General features: G+C 39.7%; 1 long non-coding RNA gene across 1 annotated transcript in view; it reads left to right on the top strand.

Annotated features, from left to right (window-relative positions):
• Positions 1-3,102: 3,102 nt before the first annotated feature.
• The window catches only part of LOC150109794 (uncharacterized), a 63,507-nt gene continuing 41,660 nt past the window's right edge, over positions 3,103-24,949 (top strand). Inside the window, exon 1 of the long non-coding RNA XR_016550192.1 lies at positions 3,103-3,222. This is a non-coding gene — a long non-coding RNA (uncharacterized LOC150109794). The remainder of the gene's footprint in view (positions 3,223-24,949) is intronic.

The raw sequence follows: 24,949 nt of genomic DNA on the forward strand, positions 1-24,949 counted from the left end.
GAAGTAGAAAAAGCCATCAAAGGCCTGAAATGTGGAAAGGCAGCAAGAGTAGATGATATTTGACCAGAAATGCTCAAGTATGGAGATATAAAAGTCTTACAGTGGTTACACTGCATAGTTCAGAAGGCCTGGACAGAGGGATGAATTCCAGATGTTTGTAGTAGAGCTCTCATAGTACCCATATATATAAAGGGAAATAAAACTGAATGTGAGATTACAGAGATATTTCCCTACTGAGTGTTCCTGATAATGCAGACTTTAGGGCGGGCAGTTAAGTGTATGAATGAGTATATTATGCCCGGGCGAGTACGACGGACAACAAATCAGAATGGGATAATTAGTATAAGGAATCAAAGTAGGGATGGGACAAATGGGCTTCTGCGATTCATGTACACTAATGCCAGGAGTATTAGGAACAAGAAGGAAGAGTTTTTGGCCATGGTTGGCACTTCCAGGCCACAGGTTGTCGGTATTAGTGAAACATGGCTGACAGAAGATGATAAAGCTAGTGGGATTGAATGCGATGGGTATAGCGTGTTCAGGAGTGACAGGGTGAATAAAAAGGGGGGAGGAGTGTTATTGATGATAGCTGATGAGCTTCAGCCAAGGAGTATAGAAGTTGAACTGCAGGATGGGGAAAAAAGCACATTTCAGGCTGTTTGGTGTGAGATACAATCTAGCAGAACAAAATATACAATTGGGTGCTGCTATAGACCGGGTGATGGAGTGGATGGTGGGAATAGTATGCATAAGCAAATAGAAGAAATGAATTGAAGGAGGGTAATTATTATGGGTGATTTCAATTATGGTAACATTGACTGGAAAGAGGAGAGGGCACATGGGAGGAAGGAATTGGATTTTATGCAGTTATTAAGAGACAACTAACTACGGCAACATGTATTGGAAAATACCAGGGGGCAGAGAGTGCTGGACCTAGTAATTGCAACTGAGAATGTAGCTGTAATGAACATGACCATGTTGCCACCAATTGGTGAGAGTGACCATAAGGTCATGACTTGGGAGGTAGCTAAAGGAGTCGAATTTACAATTAAGACAGTTTATATGTGGAATTACCGGGCTGGTAAGTATGACAAGCTTAGGTGTGTGCTTGGCTCAATGCCATGGCATGTAAAACTGCAAGGGCTGGATGTTGATGGTGCATGGGAGGTGGTTAAGAACTGTTTGCAGGAGGCAATGGTTGACTGTATACCAAGAGTCCGAATAATAAATCAGGTAGGGGTTAAATGGATGAATAACACTATTAAGCTTGAGCTGCAAAAAAAGAAACAATTGTGGAGGGAATTTAAGGAGAAGGGTGACCATCAGGTGCATGAACAGTATAAAGCTCAGGCCAGGATGGTAACAAGGGTGGTAAGAAGAGCAAAAGCATCCCCCACCCCCCCCCCCCCCCACCCCCCCCCCCCCCCACCCCCCCCCCCCCCCACCCCCCCCCCCCCCCACCCCCCCCCCCCCCCACCCCCCCCCCCCCCCACCCCCCCCCCCCCCCACCCCCCCCCCCCCCCACCCCCCCCCCCCCCCACCCCCCCCCCCCCCCACCCCCCCCCCCCCCCACCCCCCCCCCCCCCCACCCCCCCCCCCCCCCACCCCCCCCCCCCCCCACCCCCCCCCCCCCCCACCCCCCCCCCCCCCCACCCCCCCCCCCCCCCACCCCCCCCCCCCCCCACCCCCCCCCCCCCCCACCCCCCCCCCCCCCCACCCCCCCCCCCCCCCACCCCCCCCCCCCCCCACCCCCCCCCCCCCCCACCCCCCCCCCCCCCCACCCCCCCCCCCCCCCACCCCCCCCCCCCCCCACCCCCCCCCCCCCCCACCCCCCCCCCCCCCCACCCCCCCCCCCCCCCACCCCCCCCCCCCCCCACCCCCCCCCCCCCACAAAACATTTATTATTATTACCCCAAGACCTCATGGAGTCAAAGACTCATCTGGGAGGTCCTTTTTATCATACACACAGCTCGTCATACCGTGTCTTAAATACACACAAACTCCTTGCAGATACCACACTCTCAGGCAAGGCATTCCAATCATTTACAACTCTGCACAAAAAAAAAAACCTGCTTCTCACTCCCCCTACTCACACCCTCTTTATACAGTTTCCAGGGATGACCTCTGGTTCTCCTCCGATCTCCCACTATTTTCTGTAGAACTTCTCCAGCGTTGATCCTATAACAACCCCCTTAACTAACTTATAGTCTCTATCATATCTCCCCCTCTTCCTCCTGTCCACAACACTCTGCAAATTACATCTTCTCAATCTTTCCTCATACTCGACATTCCAGAGGTTAGAAACTACCTTAGTCAGTCGCCTTTGAACCCTTTTCAACACATCTTTGTCCCTTCTGAAAACCAGGTGACCAAATCTGGGCACAATAGTCATGTGTGGCCAGAGTCAATCTGGTGTCAGATTGACACCAGATTGACTCTGATTAGTGTCAATCAAAGCCCTATACAATTGAACAAGAATCTCCCTACTTCTACAAGTCATTGTCCTCTGCATCATACTCAGAAGCCTTTGTGTTGTCTTCACAATTTTGGCTATGTGTCCCCTAAATTTCAGATCCTTATCCGCTATCATCCCCAGAACTCTTATTTCCCTCCACCTCCAACAATATATCCTCCACCAAACATAAATTCTGCATCCCATCCTTTGTTTTCCAAATTTGCAACTCTCTCTACTCTCTCGCTTTTGTACTATAACCCATTCACTCTTGGCAGTGAATACATAGAATATACTACTACATTGTACAAACTCCTTTCATACTTATCCTTGGCTGCCCATTTTACTTGTATGCATTGGTGCTATGAAAATGGCATTTTAAACTTCATTCGAAAAAGCATTTACTATTTACACATCAGTCTTCTAAATGGTTTTTACTGTACTAAAAATTAGTTAAAACACCTTTCTTCAAATCACTGATGAAATTCAAGTCATTTGCATGGCTAACCAGTAAATATCTTCAAAAATTTAGTGCAAATGTAAGTACAAATTAAACTTTGTATTTTGGGAAAGTTCTAATAGAACAAAAGTGCCATGAAACTGTTTCCAATGAAGTATTATTAAAAAAGTTTCGAAATTCTTATAGACTGGATAAATTACGTCATCATCTGATGCCACTGTACAGCTTTGACCCTGCAGAAGAGGGAGAAGACTGGGAAGCTGAACTTCTGGAAGAAGGAACTTATCATCGTCCTACTAGGAGAGAAAAGGTAAATGCAAAACTGCTTTATCCATTACTGTATTATTAAATGCTTCATAAGAAGCAAAGTTTGTTAAGCTAATTTCTTGGCTTCTTATTTTTTCTCAGATTCTTTCATAGACTGTCTTGATAAAACTTCACTTTTCTTAGTCGCCATCCGGAACACTTTTCATTTCACACTTATGACATCATGTCATAAGTGTGATACTATGACAATACTAAATGATTAAGCTTATATTCTTACTAATGTCCTGTCAGCAATTTTTCCTCCATATAAATCTGTCACTATCAGTACTTCAATATTGTCCATCTCTTATATTTAATAACTTAACACCGTATAAAACCAACAATAATAACTTTAATGAATTAAAGGTACAAATATTTCATACTGAAAGTACCAGTACATCATCGGTGTAGAACAAACCGTTAAAGGAATGAAATACAAAAGTACAGAACAGTCGGTGGATTACGAATTAAAATCGTTGCCGTGTGCCAGAAAATTAATATTAATAAAATATTATTAAATAATTCTTAAAAAGTATTTCATTGATGGTTGCATAAGATAAGAATCTCCCAAACTTTTGGAGGAGAGAGAGGCATTTCGATTCAAATTCAGCTGATGTAAAAGGGCTTTGCAACTTTCTTTGAAAAGGCATTCATATTTAACTTGCATCTGTGGAGAAGAAAAGCTTTATCCCACTGGATATTATGTTTAGTGTCAATTTTATGTTGTGCTAGACCAGACTTATGAGGTTTCATGTATTCAGATAATACTGATGTTCCTTCATTTTTTTTCCACAGAACGGCCTGTTTGTCCAAAGTATGATCATTTATATTCACTACGGTATCTGGTAAACACCAGCTAATGATAGAGGTACCAGTTTTGTCTTTTGTAGATGGCAACAAGTGAAAAAATTTTGTTGATAGGAAAATATGTGGGAGTAAGATGATACTTCTTCAAAATTCTGGCAAAAGGTTCTGAGATGTTGGAACATAGGAGTCAATTTTAATAAAATATTATTAAATAATTCTTAAAAAAGTATTTCATTGATGGTTGCATAAGATAAGAATCTCCCAAACTTTTGGGGAGAGAGAGAGGCATTTCGATTCAAATTCAGCTGATGTAAAAGGGCTTTGCAACTTTCTTTGAAAAGGCATTCATATTTAAACTTGCATCTGTGGAGAAGAAAAGCTTTATCCCACTGGATATTATGTTTAGTGTTCAATTTTATGTTGTGCTAGACCAGACTTATGAGGTTTCATGTATTCAGATAATACTGATGTTCCTTTCATTTTTTTTTTCCACAGAACGGCCTGTTTGTCCAAAGTATGATCATTTATATTCACACGGTATCTGGTAAACACCAGCTAATGATAGAGGTACCAGTTTGTCTTTTGTAGATGGCAACAAGTGAAAAATTTTGTTGATAGGAAAATATGTGGGAGTAAGATGATACTTCTTCAAAATTCTGGCAAAAGGGTTCTGAGATGTTGGAACATAGGAGTCAATTATCTGCTGGATTTGATTACGGTTGTAAGCATTAGATTCTATTAACTTTTTTTATAGTGAAAAGTTCTTGTTGTAAGCTTAAAGGGGGGAGGAGCACACTTTGTGCCTCTATTAAATTTAAAAGATTTGATAACACCGATTTTTTGAGAGGTGTGATGAGTAGATGATGAATGTATCTGCCAGTAAAGGTAGGTTTCAATAGACACTTGTTGACCAAGTACCAGAGGATGTGCATGTAAGGCGGATGTCCAAGAATGATAAACTACCAACTTTTGCTTTTTCCATGGTGAACTGAAGGCTATTTATCTCTGGGGCCACTACCTTGGGTAGTGGCCCCTTGCCTTTTAATACAAAACATCATACATCCCCCTTCTTGGAGATGTGTTTTGGCATTAAGGGTAAATATTAAGATTAGTGATCAGAGCTTGCTCCACCTTTACCACGAGTTGCCTTGGTCTTGCACTACCTGTAGGATCAGCTAGTCTTGCATAAATTGCAGGCGCAAACTTGACATTTTGTCTGTTTGCTTACTTGGGGAAAAATGGAGTAAAACCAGGTTTAAAATTGCTTGGTATCTTTAACATAACTATACCCAAGTTAAAAATACTTTCTACCTGACTTAAACCAAAATATAAAATGATGGTACAACATTACAGAATTTCATGCCAGCTGGGGCGTCGCTCGGTTAAACAAGACTCCTGTTATTTTTGCCAGGGAACCAGGGTTAACAGCAAAAAGTCAGCTACTGGAACAAATACTAAAACACACCCCCAACTCAACATCACCAGAGTTCAAAATCAGTGCTATCAACATTAGAAGCCAGAATGGCAAAGAAATGGAGCTAGCTGAGGAATTAGATAAGTACCAGATCGACATAATAGGAATGGCTAAACAAAAAAGACAAAACCTATGAGATCTTTCTGAGCAATAAATACAAAATGCTATATTTAGGCAATGACAATCAAGGAAAAGAAGGAGTAGCCATAGTATTCAACACAAAATATGAGGTTAATCTTCTTGAATGGCAGCCAGTCTCAAGTAGAGTGATGTGGCAAATATCAGAATGGGGAATTGCATAATGAGACTTATTTGTGCCTCTAGAGTCCCACAAAAGGGTTCTAGAGACTTTTTTGTGGAGGACTCTGTTTCCTCCACAAAAAAAAAGATCACAAAAGAAGTGGAGGAATTTTTTGAGGCTTTAGAGAAAGCAACTGACACAATGAAAAATGAAAAGTTGGTCCTTGTTGAGGATCTAAATAGCATAGTACGAAATGATTGTGAGACATACAAAAATATTTTGGGGAAGATTTGGGAGAAAAGAGCAAAGGTAATAATAATGGCAAATAGCTGCTGGATTTCATGCTCAGGACATGAAGTGTTTATTACTATCACTACATTTCAACATAAAAATGTGCACAAGTTCAGATGAAGAGAAGAGGCAAGGAATAAGAAAAGTCTAATTGACTATGTTATTGTCGATAATGATGTTTTCTCTTTAGTGTAGGACACGAGTGCACAGAGGATTTGAAATTGGAAGTTGATCACCATTTAGTCTTGAAGCGCAATAAAATTGAATTTCATATTGAAAAGAAGAACATGTAAGAAAGTTTTAAAGTTAAAAGTGGAGCAGCTCTCAGATGTGAACTGCAAACTAAAATGCACAAACATTATTCAAGAAAAATGAAAGAGTTTGAAAAAGGAACCAAAACCCTTTGGAGATCAGTGACAAACCCTGATTGATTCAGAAAGAGGCATTTAGTGAGGCTGTCAGCAATGATAGAAAAAATCACAACTCCATAGTGGACACAGGAAGTTGAAGAGGCAGTGAAGAAAAAGAAGAAAGCATATCGTATCAAAAGTTCCTGGTAAATAAGCCAGCTTTTGTGCTTAGAGAATAACAGAGACAAATGTAAGAGAGTTAAACACTGTGTAAAACTAGTTAACAGAAGTCATGGGAAGACTTTGTTAAGAACATAGAAAATAAATATCAAGAAGATGGCAATATATATATATATTCTTGCGCTTGTTGAGGACCTTCAGAAATGGTGGAAAGAATACTGAAAAAGGAATTGGAGAAGATATAGGTGACATGAAAACGGGAGAAAAAATATCCTTGAAGTATGGAGTAATTACTTCGAAAAATTGCTAAATGAAACAAGCAGTGATAGCACAGTGGTGAAAAACACTCAATAGGCATACAGTCAGGAATACATATCCATACTTGACCATCAAAGGCCTGAAATGTGGAAAGGCAACAGTGTAGGTGTTATTCGACCAGAAATGCTCAAGTATGGGGGTATAAAAGTATTACAGTGACTGCACTGCAGTTCAGGAGGCCTAGACAGAGGGACGAATTCTAGATGACTGTAGTAGAGCTCTCATAGTACCCATATATATAAAGAGAAATAAAACTAAATGTGAGATTACAGAGATATTTCCCTACTCAGTGTTCCTGATAAGATTGAGGAAAGAGTGCTGTAAAAGGAGTTAGAGATGATAAAGGTGACGTGAAAACGGGAGGAAAAGATATCGTTGAAGTATGGAGTAATTACTTTAAAAAATGGCTAAATGAAACAAGCAGTGATTACAGCATAGTGGTAAAAAAACACTGAACAGGCATGCAGTCAGGAATACACATCCATACATGATTAGTCTTTTGCCACGGTATGACAGTGAAATGTTTAAAAGGAGGGCTATAATTGCAAATGACTTTATGCGTGGGTTATGTATGACGAGTGGTGTGGAATTTGTGGATGTGTGGAGTGAGTTTGATGGGCGAAAGGATCTATATAAGATGGATGGCTTGCATTTGAATGGTTACGGTGTAAGAAGACTTGAGAAAGTGTTGCTGAATGTAGTGGATGTGCAAATTCAGGGAAACTAGATTTGTTGGGGGGGGGGGGGGAGAGTAGAGATACAGTCCTTATGGAGGCAGTTGAATGTAAGAATGAATATAATATGCCAGAGCAAATAAGGACAACAAATCTGAGTGGGATAGTTAATATAAGGCATCAAGGTAGGGTTGGGGCTAATGGGGGTCTTAAATTCATGTACACTAATACTAGGAGTATTAGGAACAAGAAGGAAGAGTTTTTGGCCATGGTTGGCACTTCCAGACCACAGGTTATAGGTATTAGTGAAACATGGCTGACTGTAGATGATATAACTAGTGGGATTGAATGTGATGGGTATAGTGTGTTCAGGAATGACAGAGAGAATAAAATGGGGGGAGGAGTATTGTTGATAATAGCTGATGAGCTCCAGCCAAGGAGAATAAAAGTTGAATTGCAGGATAGAGAAAAGAGCACATTTGAGGCCATTTGGTGTGAGATTGTGGCTAGCAGAACTAAATATACAATTGGGTGCTGCTATAGACCAGGTGATGGAAAAGATGGTGGTGACAGTATGCACAAGCAAATAGAAGAAATGGGTGGAAGGAGGGGGGTGATTATTATGGGAGATTTCAACTATGGTCGCATTGATTGGAGTGAGGAGAGGACACACGGGAGGAAGGAACTGGATTTTATGCGGTTATTAAGGGATAATTATCTGCGACAGCATGTAATGGAAAATACTAGGGGTCAGAGAGTGCTTGACCTAGTAATTACATCTGAGGATTTGGCTGTAACAAATATGACCACATTGCCACCAATCGGTGAGAGTGATCATAGGGTCTTAACTTGGGAGGTGGCTAAAGGTGTAGAATTTTCAATTAAGACAGGATACATGTGGAATTATCGGGCTGGAAAGTATGACAAGCTTAGGAGTTTGATTGGTTCAGTGCCATGGCACGTACAACTGCAAGGACTAGAGATTGATAGTGCATGGGAGGCAGTTAAGAAGTGTTTGCATGAAGCAATGGCTGACTGTATACCTAGAGTCCGAATAATAAATCAAGTAGGGGTTAAATGGATGAATAACACCATTAAGCTTGAGTTGCAAAAAAAGAAACAACTATGGAGAGAATTTAAGGAGAAGGGTGACCGGCAGGCACATGAACGGTATAAAGCGCAGGCCAGAAGGGTGACGAGTGTGGTAAGAAAAGCAAAAAAGGATTACGAAAGAACATTGGCCATGCAGGCTAAAGAGAATCCTAAACAGTTTTTTAGATATGTAGCAAGTAAAAGGAAAAATGTACATGGCAGATTGATTTTAAAGAATGCCGATGGTAGGGAGGTAACTGAATCAGTTGAGATAGTTGAGTTACTGAGTGAGCACTTTGCAAAAGTATATCATCCAGGTGGTGACATTGCAGAAACAAATAAACCAGTAGATTATACGGGAATTGTGGTTAATGAAGTGGAGGTGAGTAGTCTATTGCATAACCTCAATGTCAATACATCTGTGGGATTGGATGGTATACCAGCTCGTGTTGTATGAGAAGCAGCTAAAGAATTGTCAGTACCCTTGACCATTTTGTTTAATTTGAGTCTCAGGTCTGGGTTAGTCCCGAGCGGGTGGAAAGAGGGGAAAATAGTTCCACTGCATAAAGGTGGTTCCAAGACTGCTGTAGTAAATTACCGACCGATTAGCATATCAGGAATCATTGTCAAGGTCTTAGAGAAAATAGTCAAGAGGAAAATACAAGATTGGATAGAAGAAAATGGGATACTGTATCGGGGACAGCATGGTTTTGTGAAGGGTAGGTCATGCCTCAGTAACTTGCTCACGTATTATAACACAGTGACGGCTGAACTGGATAATGGTAATGGGTTTACAGTGATTCTGCTGAACCTTGCTAAGGCCTTTGACAGGATACCACATGGAATTCTAATCAGTAAATTGCAGCATATGGGAATGGACATAGGGTTGGTGAGATGGATAGGAGGGTGGTTGACGGAGAGATATCAGAGAGTGGTTTACTCAGGAGTAGAGTCCACAAGACGGCCTGTGACTAGTGGTGTGCCACAAGGATCTGTTCTTGGACCACTGCTGTTTAATTTGTTCATAAATGATATAGGAAATGATCTGAGAGGAACAGTTCATTTGTTTGCGGATGATGCGAAGTTGGGTAGGGCAATAGTGAATGCAGATGACGTCAAAATTTTGCAGGATGATTTGGTTAGATTGGAGGTCTGGGCTAAGGAGAATGGATGTCAGTTTAATGTGGCAAAATGTAAGGTTATGCATTTTGGGGTGAAAAGATTGGCGGCAGTTTACTGCATTGGTGGAACCGTGCTCCAGGAAATTGATGAGGCACGAGATTTAGGAGTGTTGGTAGATAAGGAATTAAAATTTAGGGGACACATTGCAAAAGTGACCAAAACAGCTCATCAAATCACTTGGTTGCTGAAGAATACGTTGACAAGCAGGTTATAGTTCCTCTGTATCGAGCCTTGATAAGACCCCATCTAGACTACTGTGCTCAGATTTGGTCACCTAGGTTTCTTCTTGATGGAGAGGAGGTGGAGAGGATCCAGAGGCGAGTGACCAAGATGATAGCAGGTCTGTGGAATGAACCGTATGAGGACAGGTTGAGGATTTGTGGGTTGCAAAAATTGGTTGATAGGCGGAGGAGGGGAAATATGATTGAGACATTCAAATTACTGAAGGGTTTCTATAAAATTAATTCAGAAGATATTTTTGAGAACAGGGCTGGTTGTGGGAGGACTAGGGGACATCCATGGAAACTGGGCAAAAGTGTGGTTAGTAAAGTTGTTAGAGCTGGGTTCTTTACTTTTAGAGTAGTGAATGAGTGGAATGCGCTCCCTGAGTCTGTGGTGGATGCTGTGACAGTGAATGAGTTTAAGGCGAGGTATGATAGATACTGTATGAATGTTAAATAGTTGTGATGAACATGATTTGGGGCCTCCATCGATGAGTCCAATGACTCCCTGGAGTTGCCCGTAATAATAGTAATAGTAATACTTGAAGTAGAAAAAGCCATCAAAGGCCTGAAATGTGGAAAGGCAGCAAGAGTAGATGATATTTGACCAGAAATGCTCAAGTATGGAGATATAAAAGTCTTACAGTGGTTACACTGCATAGTTCAGAAGGCCTGGACAGAGGGATGAATTCCAGATGTTTGTAGTAGAGCTCTCATAGTACCCATATATATAAAGGGAAATAAAACTGAATGTGAGATTACAGAGATATTTCCCTACTGAGTGTTCCTGATAATGCAGACTTTAGGGCGGGCAGTTAAGTGTATGAATGAGTATATTATGCCCGGGCGAGTACGACGGACAACAAATCAGAATGGGATAATTAGTATAAGGAATCAAAGTAGGGATGGGACAAATGGGCTTCTGCGATTCATGTACACTAATGCCAGGAGTATTAGGAACAAGAAGGAAGAGTTTTTGGCCATGGTTGGCACTTCCAGGCCACAGGTTGTCGGTATTAGTGAAACATGGCTGACAGAAGATGATAAAGCTAGTGGGATTGAATGCGATGGGTATAGCGTGTTCAGGAGTGACAGGGTGAATAAAAAGGGGGGAGGAGTGTTATTGATGATAGCTGATGAGCTTCAGCCAAGGAGTATAGAAGTTGAACTGCAGGATGGGGAAAAAAGCACATTTCAGGCTGTTTGGTGTGAGATACAATCTAGCAGAACAAAATATACAATTGGGTGCTGCTATAGACCGGGTGATGGAGTGGATGGTGGGAATAGTATGCATAAGCAAATAGAAGAAATGAATTGAAGGAGGGTAATTATTATGGGTGATTTCAATTATGGTAACATTGACTGGAAAGAGGAGAGGGCACATGGGAGGAAGGAATTGGATTTTATGCAGTTATTAAGAGACAACTAACTACGGCAACATGTATTGGAAAATACCAGGGGGCAGAGAGTGCTGGACCTAGTAATTGCAACTGAGAATGTAGCTGTAATGAACATGACCATGTTGCCACCAATTGGTGAGAGTGACCATAAGGTCATGACTTGGGAGGTAGCTAAAGGAGTCGAATTTACAATTAAGACAGTTTATATGTGGAATTACCGGGCTGGTAAGTATGACAAGCTTAGGTGTGTGCTTGGCTCAATGCCATGGCATGTAAAACTGCAAGGGCTGGATGTTGATGGTGCATGGGAGGTGGTTAAGAACTGTTTGCAGGAGGCAATGGTTGACTGTATACCAAGAGTCCGAATAATAAATCAGGTAGGGGTTAAATGGATGAATAACACTATTAAGCTTGAGCTGCAAAAAAAGAAACAATTGTGGAGGGAATTTAAGGAGAAGGGTGACCATCAGGTGCATGAACAGTATAAAGCTCAGGCCAGGATGGTAACAAGGGTGGTAAGAAGAGCAAAAGCAGATTACGAAAGGAAATTGGCCATGCAGGCTAAAGAGAATCCCAAACAGTTTTTTCAATATGTTGCAAGTAAAAGGAAAAATGCTCATGGTAGAATGATCTTAAAAAATGCTGAGGGTAGGGAGGTAACTGAATCAGTCGATGTTGTGGAATTACTGAGCGAGCACTTTGCAAGAGTATATCATCCAGGTGGTGGCTTTGCGAAAATGGAGGAACCAACAGCTTATACTGGAATTGTGATGGATGAGGTAGAGGTAACTAGTCTATTACAGAACCTCAATGTCAATACATCTGTGGGATTGGATGGTATACCAGCTCGTGTCGTACGTGAAGCGGCCAAAGAATTGTCAGTGCCCTTGACCATTATGTTTAATTTGAGCCTCAGGACTGGGTCAGTCCCAAGGGGGTGGAAAGAGGGGAAAATAGTTCCACTGCACAAAGGTGGTTCCAAGGCTGCTGTTGAAAATTACCGGCCAATCAGCATAACAGGAATCATTATCAAGGTCTTAGAGAAAATAGTCAAGAGGAAAATATAAGATTGGATAGAAGAAAATGGGATACTGTATCGGGGACAGCATGGATTTGTGAAGGGTTGGTCATGCCTCAGTAACTTGCTCACGTATTATAACACAGTGACGGCTGAACTGGATAATGGTAATGGGTTTACAGTGATTCTGCTGGACCTTGCTAAGGCCTTTGACAGGATACCACATGGAATTCTAATCAGTAAATTGCAGCATATGGGAATGGACATAGGGTTGGTGAGATGGATAGGAGGGTGGTTGACGGAGAGATATCAGAGAGTGGTTTACTCAGGAGTAGAGTCCACAAGACGGCCTGTGACTAGTGGTGTACCACAAGGATCTGTTCTTGGACCACTGCTGCTTAATTTGTTCATAAATGATATAGGAAAGGATCTGAGAGGAACAGTTCATTTGTTTGCGGATGATGCGAAGTTGGGTAGGGCAATAGTGAATGCAGATGACGTCAAAATTTTGCAGGATGATTTGGATAGATTGGAGGTCTGGGCTAGGGAGAATGGATGTCAATTTAATGTGGCAAAATGTAAGGTTATGCATTTTGGGGTGAAAAGATGGGAGGCAGTTTACTGCATTGGTGGAACTGTGCTCCAGGAAATTGATGAGGCACGAGATTTAGGAGTGTTGGTGGATAAGGAATTGAAATTTAGGGGACACATTGCAAAAGTGACCAAAACAACTCATCAAATCACTTGGTTGCTGAAGAATACGTTGACAAGCAGAGACAAGCAGGTTATTGTTCCTCTCTATCAAGCCTTAATAAGACCCCATATAGACTACTGTGCTCAGATTTGGTCACCTAGGTTTCTTCTTGATGGGGAGGAGGAGGTGGAGAGGATCCAGAGGCGAGTGACCAAGATGATAGCAGGTCTGTGGAATGAACCGTATGAGAACAGGTTGAGGATTTGTGGGTTGCAAAAATTGGTTGATAGGCGGAGGAGGGGAGATATGATTGAGACATTCAAATTACTGAAGGGTTTCTATAAAATTAATTCAGAAGATATTTTTGAGAACAGGGCTGGTTGTGGGAGGACTAGGGGACATCCATGGAAACTGGGCAAAAGTGTGGTTAGTAAAGGTGTTAGAGCTGGGTTCTTTACTTTTAGAGTAGTGAATGAGTGGAATGCGCTCCCTGAGTCTGTGGTGGATGCTGTGACAGTGAATGAGTTTAAGGCGAGGTATGATAGATACTGTATGAATGTCAAATAGTTGTGATGAAAATGATTTGGGGCCTCCCTCGATGAGTCTAATGACTCCCTGGAGTTGCCCGTAATAATAATAATAATAAGATTATATGCAAGTATACTTGAGAAATGGTTGAGAAGGATTGTGGAAGGAAAGCTTGCTGAAGAACAAGCTGGATTCAGGCCAAATAGAGGCCGTCAAGATCAGATTTTCACTTTACGACAAATAGTTGAGAAATAGTGGGAGAAGGCATATGACATTGTACCAGGAGAGAAGCTATTCAAAAGGCTACAGTTATGTTAATGGGGTATTATATCAAGCAATACTTTTTTTGAGTTGCAAATCAGCATTAAGAATTGAAGGGAGTACAGGAAGGTGGTTTAATGTTAAATCTGGTATCAGACAAGGTTGTACGTTATCCCTTCTGTTATTCATTGTCTATATCGATCACATCATGAAGGAAAGTGGTATTAAACCTGATATCAAAATTGGATATGTTAATCTCAGCTCTTTGCTTATGCGGATGATATTATACTTCTAAATTAATTCCATAGACGTCTGCAAGATTCTCTGACTAAATTGAATAATTGCTGTGATATATTTGGTATTGAAGGTCAGCAATAACAAGAAGACAAAGACAATGAAAATAGGCATACAGTCAGAAATACATATTAAGCTTTGAAAATATGAACTGCATTGTGAATGGAGAACCTATAGAACAATTAAAACATTTCAACTACTTAGGCACAATTTTTAGTGAAGATGGTAAATTTAATATTTAATTAGACAACAGTATCAACAAAGCTGGTATATAGGAATTCAATTGAATAAATTTATATGGAATAAGACAGAAATTGTGAAAACTCTAAATTAGCTGTATACAAGACAGTGTTGAAGCCAATTTTAGCTTACGGATCTGAGAGCTGGGGCAGAACGAAATCACTTAACCAAATGCTAGCAACCGCAGATATGAGAGTCCTGAGAAAGATTATAGGCATGAACAGATGGCATCAATGGCAATATCATATTAAAAACGAGGATATTAGGAAAGAACTTGATATTATCAGCATCCATGAATGAGTTAGCAGAGCTAATCTAAGGTGGTATGGTCACTTAAACAGAATGGGAGAGGAAAGATTAGCAAAACCAGTGTTCTCTGTTAGGTTAGCAAGAAAAGGATCCAGAGGAAGACTAATATGTAGATGGATTTACATGGTAAAAAGTGCCTTAGAAGATAGAAATATAAGATCTGATAATGTTGGAGTCTTGACAGGTAACAGACTGATTTGGAGGAAAATTGTAGATAGGAAGGTAGTAATGATGTAAATTTTTAATGTCGTACTATCATATCCTGTAGGAATTTGATGATGATGATACAGCTGGACTTTGCAAACACATCTGACAGAATATCACATGGAAAACTATTACAAAAGTTGGATCAAAGGGAAATGGATATGAAGCTAGTAGCATGGATAGGGAGTTGGGGAAGACAGACAATAGAGAGTAGTGTATGGTGCAGTGGAATCTAGGAGAATGAGGATGACTAGTGGAATACTTCAGGGTTCTATACTAGAGCCACTATGCTTTAATATTTGTATATCAATGATATAAGGAAAGATTTTAGTGGGTGGGGGGATTATCAGTTGTTTGTCATTGATGCAAATCTGAGGAGTGCAATAGTTGATAAAGGTGATGTAGATATTCTGCAGGATGATTTAAATAAATTGGCATTATGGGCAAAGGATAATCATTGCCAATTTAATTTTGCAAAATATAAGGTTATGCACTTTAGGTTGAAAAGTGTGTTCATAGGGAATGGATGCACAATATATGATGCTCTCAAGTAGATCACCTGGCCTTTTCTCTCTAATCCAATTCTAACCTCCATGTGATGAACTCTGGAACCTGAGCAACCAAGTGGAAGATTGGGTACTAAACCAGTGGGAAGCTTGGTCAGATACATGGGAGAAAAGAAACTTAGAGCAAGTTTGGAGCCCTAAGGTCCTCTCCACCATTTAACTAGGCTGCAGATAGTCAGTAATCAACCCAGCTGAATCTTTTCTTACTCAAGTCTCAGGAAAGAAGTAACTAGATTATCACTCTGGAAAATGACTCAAACAAGTTAATGGAAATGAGCAGGATAAGTTAAAGAAAAAGAATGAAAACAAATAAGAATATCTGGAATGTTGAGACTTGGAATGTCAGCAGTATCCATCACAAATACCAAGATCTAGACAAAACTCGAATAGATAGAAATATTGGTAATATATTGAATTGGCCGCTTGGTGTCGCACTGATTAGATCGTCGGCTTGTCGAGAGCTCCTGAAAAGATTAGTAGTATTTTGTGTTAACATTAGATATTTTACTAGAATTTTAAGTGGTATTGTTTGCTTTTTGTTTCTTGGTGTGTCTGTGCAATTTTTGCGTGTTTTTTGTTATTTTAATTATTATTTTTAAGAAAAGATAGCGTACACATGGCACCGATAAAGAAAAAAATGGCGGCCAGGTCGCCATGTTTGTTTAAGAGTTTTGATGTAAACGAATTTATGCAATGTGCTGTCTGTGAGATGTATGCCTTGCGAAGAGCGGTGGGAGTCTGGTTAGAAAGTGATAGTGGAGTTAATATGTGTAGAAAGTGTAAAGAGCATGAGGACTTCAAGCGTGTTTCATGTGTCGAGAGTGATATCGTTAATGATAGTCAGAATGTAGAAAACGGTGTGCTAGAGAATTGCGTGTTAGTGCCAGATAGGTGTGAGAGCGTCGCTGAAAGTGTAAATGAAGGTAGAAACACAGAAAGAATGGATGATTTGATCGATAATGAAAATGGTGAGATAAATGCGAGTAGCGAAATTGCCCGTTTGAATGGTGCGATACACAGAGCTAAAAGACAACTGGAGTGTATGGAAAAATGTGTGTTGAACGTACCGACAAATAACCGGCGGAAGTCTGTGACGGCAAATAATAGAATGTTCGTAAACGTCAATAAAATGAAGGAGCGAGTGCTGTATGGGGATTTGCTATTAAGAGACGTAATAATTAAAAGTTTAATGAAGTCATACCAGCCGGGTGCGAACATAAAGGACATCAGCGAATCTATTCGACTGCAAAAACAGAGGGTGAAAGAGATGATAATCGTGGCAGGAACGAATGATTTGAAAGAGGACAAAATGGAAATGATAGAGGATGTGAGGGAGTTGTTTGAGGTAGCAAAAGAGAAGAGTGAGAGAGTTAGGATGGTGAGTATCTTACCGCGGTATGACAGCGAAGTGTTTAGAAGGAGGGCCATAATTGAAAATGACTTTATGAGTGGGTTATGCATGGAGAGTGGTGTGGAATGAGTTCGATGGGCAAAAGGACTTATATAAGATGGATGGGTTACATTTGAATGGAGTTGGTGTACGGAGACTTGAAAGAGTGTGGAGGAACGATGTGGAAGTGGATGTACAAACTCAGGGAAACTAGATTTATTAAGGGGGGGGGAGTAGATATGCAGACTTTAGGGGGGCAGTTAAGTGTATGAATGAGTATATTATGCCCGAGCGAGTACGACGGACAACAAATCAGAATGGGATAGTTAGTAAAAGGCATCAAAGTAGGGATAGGACAAATGGGCTTCTGCGATTCATGTACACTAATGCCAGGAGTATTAGGAACAAGAAGGAAGAGTTTTTGGCCATGGTTGGCACTTCCAGGCCACAGGTTGTCGGTATTAGTGAAACATGGCTGACAGAAGATGATAAAGCTAATGGGATTGAATGCGGCGGGTATAGCGTGTTCAGGAGTGACAGGGTGAATAAAAAGGGAGGAGGAATGTTATTGATGATAGCTGATGAGCTTCAGCCAAGGAGTATAGAAGTTAAACTGCAGGATGGGGAAAAAAGCACATTTGAGGCTGTTTGGTGTGAGATAGAATCTAGCAGAACAAAATATACAATTGGGTGCTGCTATAGACCGGGTGATGGAGTGGATGGTGGAGATAGTATGCATAAGCAAATAGAAGAAATGAGTGGAAGGAGGGTAATTATTATGGGTGATTTCAATTATGGTAACATTGACTGGAAAGAGGAGAGGGCACATGGGAGGAAGGAATTGGATTTTATGCGGTTATTAAGGGACAACTATCTACAGCAACATGTATTGGAAAATACCAGGGGGCAGAGAGTGCTGGACCTAGTAATTGCAACTGAGAATGTGGCTGTAACGAACATGACCATGTTGCCACCAATTGGTGAGAGTGACCATAAGGTCATGACTTGGGAGGTGGCTAAAAGAGTCGAATTTACAATTAAGACAGGGTACATGTGGAATTACCGGGCTGTAAGTATGACAAGCTTAGGTGTGTGCTTGGCTCTATGCCATGGCATGTAAAACTGCAAGGGCTGGATGTTGATAGTGCATGGGAGGTAGTTAAGAACTGTTTGCAGGAGGCAATGGTTGACTGTATACCAAGAGTCCGAATAATAAATCAAGTAGGGGTTAAATGGATGAATAACACTATTAAGCTTGAGCTGCAAAAAAAGAAACAATTGTGGAGGGAATTTAAGGAGAAGGGTGACCATCAGGCGCAGGAACAGTATAAATCTCAGGCCAGGATGGTAACAAGGGTGGTAAGAAAAGCAAAAGCAGATTACGAAAGGAAATTGGCTACGCAGCCTAAAGAGAATCCCAAACAGTTTTTTCAATATGTTGCAAGTAAAAGGAAAAATGCTCATGGTAGAATGATCTTAAAAAATGCTGAGGGTAGGGAGGTAACCGAATCAGTCGATATTGTGGAATTACTGAGCGAGTACTTTGCAAGAGTATATCATCCAGGTGGTGACATGACTTTGCAGGAATGGAAGAACCAACAGCTTATACTGGAATTGTGATGAATGAAGTAGAGGTAAGTAGTCTATTACAGAACCTCAATGTCAATACATCTGTGGGATTGGATGGTATACCAGCTCGTGTCGTACGTGAAGCGGCCAAAGAATTGTCAGTGCCCTTGACCATTTTGTTTAATTTGAGCCTCAGGACTGGGTCAGTCCCAAGGGGGTGGAAAGAGGGGAAAATAGTTCCACTGCACAAAGGTGGTTCCAAGGCTGCTGTTGAAAATTACCGGCCAATCAGCATAACAGGAATCATTATCAAGGTCTTAGAGAAAATAGTCAAGAGGAAACTACAAGATTGGATAGAAGAAAATGGGATACTGTATCGGGGACAGCATGGTTTTGTGAAGGGTAGGTCATGCCTCAGTAACTTGCTCACGTATTATAACACAGTGACGGCTGAACTGGATAAGGGTAATGGGTTTACAGTGATTCTACTGGACCTTGCTAAGGCCTTTGACAGGATACCACATGGAATTCTAATCAGTAAATTGCAGTATATGGGAATGGACATAGGGTTGGTGAGATGGATAGGAGGGTGGTTGACAGAGAGATATCAGAGAGTGGTTTACTCAGGAGTAGAGTCCACAAGACGGCCTGTGACTAGTGGTGTGCCACAGGGATCTGTTCTTGGACCACTGCTGTTTAATTTGTTCATAAATGATATAGGAAAGGATCTGAGAGGAACAGTTCATTTGTTTGCGGATGATGCGAAGTTGGGTAGGGCAATAGTGAATGCAGATGACGTCAAAATTTTGCAGGATGATTTGGATAGATTGGAGGTCTGGGCTAAGGAGAATGGATGTCAATTTAATGTGGCAAAATGTAAGATTATGCATTTTGGGATGAAAAGATTGGCGGCAGTTTACTGCATTGGTGGAGCTGTGCTCCAGGAAATTGATGAGGCACGAGATTTAGGAGTGTTGATGGATAAGGAATTGAAATTTAGGGAACACATTGCAAAAGTGGCCAAATCAGCTCATCAAATCACTTGGTTGCTGAAGAATACGTTGACAAGCAGGTTATTGTTCCTCTGTATCGAGCCTTGATAAGACCCCATCTCGACTACTGTGCTCAGATTTGGTCACCTAGGTTTCTTCTTGATCGGGAGGAGGTGGAGAGGATCCAGAGGCGAGTGACCAAGATGATAGTAGGTCTGTGGAATGAACCGTATGAGAACAGGTTGAGGATTTGTGGGTTGCAAAAATTGGTTGATAGGCAGAGGAGGGGAGATATGATTGAGACATTCAAATTACTGAAGGGTTTCTATAAATTAATTCAGAAGATATTTTTGAGAACAGGGCTGGTTGTGGGAGGACTAGGGGACATCCATGGAAAATGGGCAAAAGTGTGGTTAGTATAAAGGTGTTAGAGCTGGGTTCTTTACTTTTAGAGTAGTGAATGAGTGGAATGCGCTCCCTGAGTCTGTGGTGGATGTTGTGACAGTGAATGAGTTTAAGGCGAGGTATGATAGATACTGTATGAATGTAGAATAGTTGTGATGAATATGATTTGGGGCCTCCCTTGATGAGTCTAATGACTCCCTGGAGTTGCCCGTAATAATAATAATATTGAATTATCAGTAATAACAGAAACAAAGAAAAAACAAAAAATTCAGATGAAACAGATAATTACATCTTTATCTACAATGGGGTCAAAAAGAAAGAAAAAGCAAAAACAGGACAGATGATTTTTATTCATCTGGCACGGCACACTGCCTTACATGTGTATGTTAGAATGCATTATGGGAAGAATCACTACATGGCTCTTTTTGACCTTTATTGAGGTTTCATCAGTGGAAGCCAGATCCTGAAAGATACCAAGGTGAAATTAATGTAGAAGTTATATTTTACATACTCAAGTAACAAAAAGTCAAAAAATGTTGTTATTAAAATATTCTTGATTAGAGATAATTGTAAAAAGTATTTTCAATTGGTACTGTTGCAAATGATGTGAAGACGATTACAAGTAGGGTCCCGCAGGGCTCAGTACTGGGACCTATATTGTTTAACCTTTATATCAATAACATTGTCAGTGGATTGCAGGGGAATATTCAGTTGTTTGCAGTTGATGTGAAGCTGGAAAGGGTTATTAGTAATAGTTCAGATGTGGTAGCCCTGCAAAAGGATTTGAATAAGCTAGACAGATGGACAAATGACTGGTGGTGTAGGTTTAATGCAGCAAAATGTAAGATCTTGAGGTTTGGGATACATCGATGGGATACTGCGTACTCTATTGGAGGAGCTATACTGGGGGAAGTAGGGGAGATAAGAGATCTGAGGTTGATGATTAATAGAAACCTGAAATTCGGGGGAAATATTGCAAAGGTGGTGAAGGTAACACAGAAGATTGCTGCAATAATGAGAAGGACGCTGACCTGCAGAGAAAAAAGAGTTATCATTCTGTTGTATAAGACCCTGATCAGACCACACTTAGACTATTGTTCTCAGATTTGGTCCCGAGGATTTAAAGGGGATAAATTAACTGTGTTAATGAGGATCAGCTGAGGGAATGTGGACTGCAGAGTTTGGTAGGAAGAAGAAGGAGAGGTGATATGATTGAGACTTTTAAACTATTGAAGCATAGTTACAGAGTTGATACTGGGGAGTTCTTTCGCTTGGTTGAACAGCAGGAAGGAGTGATGAAAGGGGGCAATCCCTGAAAGTTACGAAGGAAACTGTGAGCAAGAGGGTGAGGAGTGGTTTCTTTGCATGGAGGGTAGTTGAACCATGGAATACATTGCCCGATAGCATGCTGAGAGCAAGAACAGTCAATGAGTTTAAGGAGTGGTATGATAGACTTTGTGTTTCCTAGAAGGGACCTCCCGAATGAGTCTTTTGACTCCATGGAGGCCTGAATAATAATAATAATTATTATTATTATTCAACAGCCTCCACTAGGCTACTATAAACAAGTAGCCTAGATGCAAAAATACTTCACACACAAACTTTGTTTACACTTGGATAAAGTTGATTAAATGAGAATATAATTTCTTGACAACTATAATTTACTTTGAAACCAAGTGAAAAAATACTTTCTACCTAACATCTCTGATCCAGAATAGTTTAATAATAAAGTGATATGATACACCTTTTTTGCTACTTGTATATGGAAAATATTTGACGTCTACGATGCTGAGCTTCTGGGAAATATGGTGAGTTGACTTGAAATGAAGATAGCGTCCAGTGTGTGTTGGTTACTGAAATACTTAAGAAAGGATTCAATTTCGGCATTGCCCTAGATCATATTCCTAAGGTCAACATCATCAGTAACATAGAGAAAGCACTCTCATCCTTTCCAGAAACAACGGCATATGATCTGAGATTAAAAAATGCTATTATCCTTTCAACTTCAAAGCCACTTAACCTAAGCATAACACCCCAAGAAAAAAAAAGATCTCTCAAACTTGAAAAAGGATAAACAAATAATTATATTAAAAGCAGACAAAGATAATGCCACAGTCATTTTAAACACTAAGGACTACATAGCCAAGATTGCAGAATTACTATCAGACCCATCAACGTATTACATATTAGAGTCAGACCCAACATGGAAAAACCACAAGGACACTAACAACTTATTATGGAACATGACTAGTTGGTCCACAGACTTGCAACGGAATCTGAAGTCACTATACCCATTGACGCCACGATTGTATGGAGCCCTGAAAGTCCATTAAAGTGGAGTTCCACTATACCTGATCATTGACGGAAGAAATGCTCCCACATATTTATTGTCCAGACACCTCTCCAGCCTCCTAAAAGGATATATCAGAAAATTGGACACTTACATTAAGAATTTCAAAGCACTTTATTGAAAAACATCTCGATCTTAAAGACAGACATTCTCGCTAGCTTGGACGTGGTATCTTTATTTACCAACATACCGGTAGAAGAAGTTATCAGTATCCTATACAATCCCTTCCTGAAGATACGGCTCACCTTTTTCATCACTGCCTTAAATCTAATTATTTCAAATGGAATGAAACGATATATGAGCAACTAAATGGCTTAACTATGGGCAGTCCCTTTTCGCTGTCCTGTGCAGATCTGTTCATGGAAAAGCTAGAAACAGAAATCCTCTCAAAATTAGACCCCCATAACCTTTAGTGTGGTGGAGGTATGTAGAGCATGTCTTCATAATTTGGAGGGACACAAAAACAGCTCTTTTGGACTTCTTAACCAAAATTAATTATTTTCATCAAAAATACAATTCATTTTGGAACTGGAAAAAGATAATCATCTACTATTTTTGGATACCTTAATCAAGAAACTAGCAGATGGACATATCAAACTAACAGTCTACTGCAACCCAACACACACCGGACGCTACCTTCATTTCAAGTCAATCACCATATTTCCCAGAAGCTCAGCATAATACATATGCTCAAAAATAGAGCTATGAACATGATCTCAGAAGAAAAAGAACTCTATGATGAAATTACTCATATATCAGAGACATTAATAAAAAATTCATTTTAGGAATTATGGACTTTACAACCATGTTTTAAATAACTCTTTTAATTTCCCAACATTTCGATCTTCATATTAAGATCATCATATGGAGTATATACAAGGACACACAGTAAGCTAAAGAAACAATGATTTGATCACCGGTTATTCTACTGGCATGACCTCTAGTAAAAAAAAATAATAATAAAAATTACAAATTAATTATTTAGAAACTACATCAAAGCTAAATTCTATTTAAGATAACATGAGAAAAACATTCTTTCTTAGATAGTCTTCTTTCAGTAACAAAGATGTCCTATTTTTAACATTACAATTGTTATTTTAGATTTAGGATTCTGGATTATCTACAGTCCTGTTTATAGTTAACTCTTAGAGAGAAAGGTTCTATGGGTTGAATATGTGCCTTCCATATGCTGGGGATTTTTAGACCATCATTATTGTTCAGATTGGGGTAGTTGATAAAAATCTCACAGCCTTCCTTAAATTTGCGTTCACACCATGTTTTGGTGTGATTTAAACAACTGATGCTTTTCCAGTCAATTCTATGTAAAGTGTTCAGGGCATGATCAGAAAGGCCAGCTTCACCATAGTTATTATATTTAATGTGTCATTTATGGCTACAAGTAACTTATGCTGTTAGAGTATTCGAGGGCCATGGGGTCTTTCCACTTCTGGCCTTATAACCATGTCCCCCTCTATAAACTTTTACTATAATTCTATTCTATTCTACTATAATCTACTCTTTCCCCTTCAACATACCCAATTCCTCCTATGGCTTTAAATTTGAAAGAAGGCTAGTTCAGTAGCCTTCAGGTAGCAGCCCTACCACTGAGTCCATCGTCAGGCTAGTCACCTGACATGGAGAACATAATTCTACTTTTAAGCTGACAGAAAAAAAAGGTAATCGGAATGAATCTATGGAAAACGACCCTGGAATGGAAAATGGAAACAACAAAATATAATATATATAGCAAACTGGAATGTAAGAGGAATAGCATATAAAGAAATAGAATTAGACCAAATATTAAATAAAAGAAATTTTAAAATAGCAGTAATCACTGAAAGAAAAAAAAAAAAATTAAAAGGAACAATGAGAACCAAAAATTTTAATGTCATATACAGTGGAGTTGACAGACTAAAGAGCACAAGCAAGAGTCATGGTTTGGATTCATAACTTCCTTTCAAAACAGTTAAAACATTATCAATTATGGAATGAAAGAATAATAGAAGCTAGAATAAAAATAGATAGAGGTTATTTAATGATAATTGGTTTATCTGCCCCAGAAGAAGGAAGAAAACAGGTTAATTTATATAAATTAACATGTTTTAATAAATTAAAAAATGAAAACATTTTTATAAATAGAAATGTTTTCATTTTTATTTATAATAAAATAAATAAAAATGATTGTCTAATATTAGCAGGAGAATTAAATGCAAGAATTAGAAACACGAAAGTTAATAATAATATAGGAATATATGGAGTACATACTCTAAACAGGAATGGTAAAAAATTGATTGACTTTGTAGTTTATAATAACCAAAAAATAATGAATTCTTTCTATAAACATAAAGACATACATAAATATATTTGGGCAGCAAGAGGATGGAAATCAATATTAGATTATTTTATCTTAAATGAAAAGACATCAAAGTTTTCGTTAGATGTCAGAGTTCACAGAGGATATGAAATAAGTAGTGACCAGTTCCTTGTTAAAATAAAATGAAGATTACCACCTAAATGGTTACAAGTAACAAGAACAGAAAGAAAATTTACAACGTTCGTTTATAAAACTAGACTATTAAATTGCACAAATATACAATGGCTATATGAACAGAGAAGTAACCAATATCTACATAAAATAAAACAAAATGAAGAAATAGAAATAGAATGGCTTAATATAAAAA

Source organism: Typopeltis vanoorti, chromosome 1 (genome assembly GCF_054136105.1).
Source record: "Typopeltis vanoorti isolate ZY-2024b chromosome 1, IOZ_Tvanoo_1.0, whole genome shotgun sequence".
Lineage (NCBI taxonomy): Eukaryota > Metazoa > Arthropoda > Arachnida > Uropygi > Thelyphonidae > Typopeltis > Typopeltis vanoorti.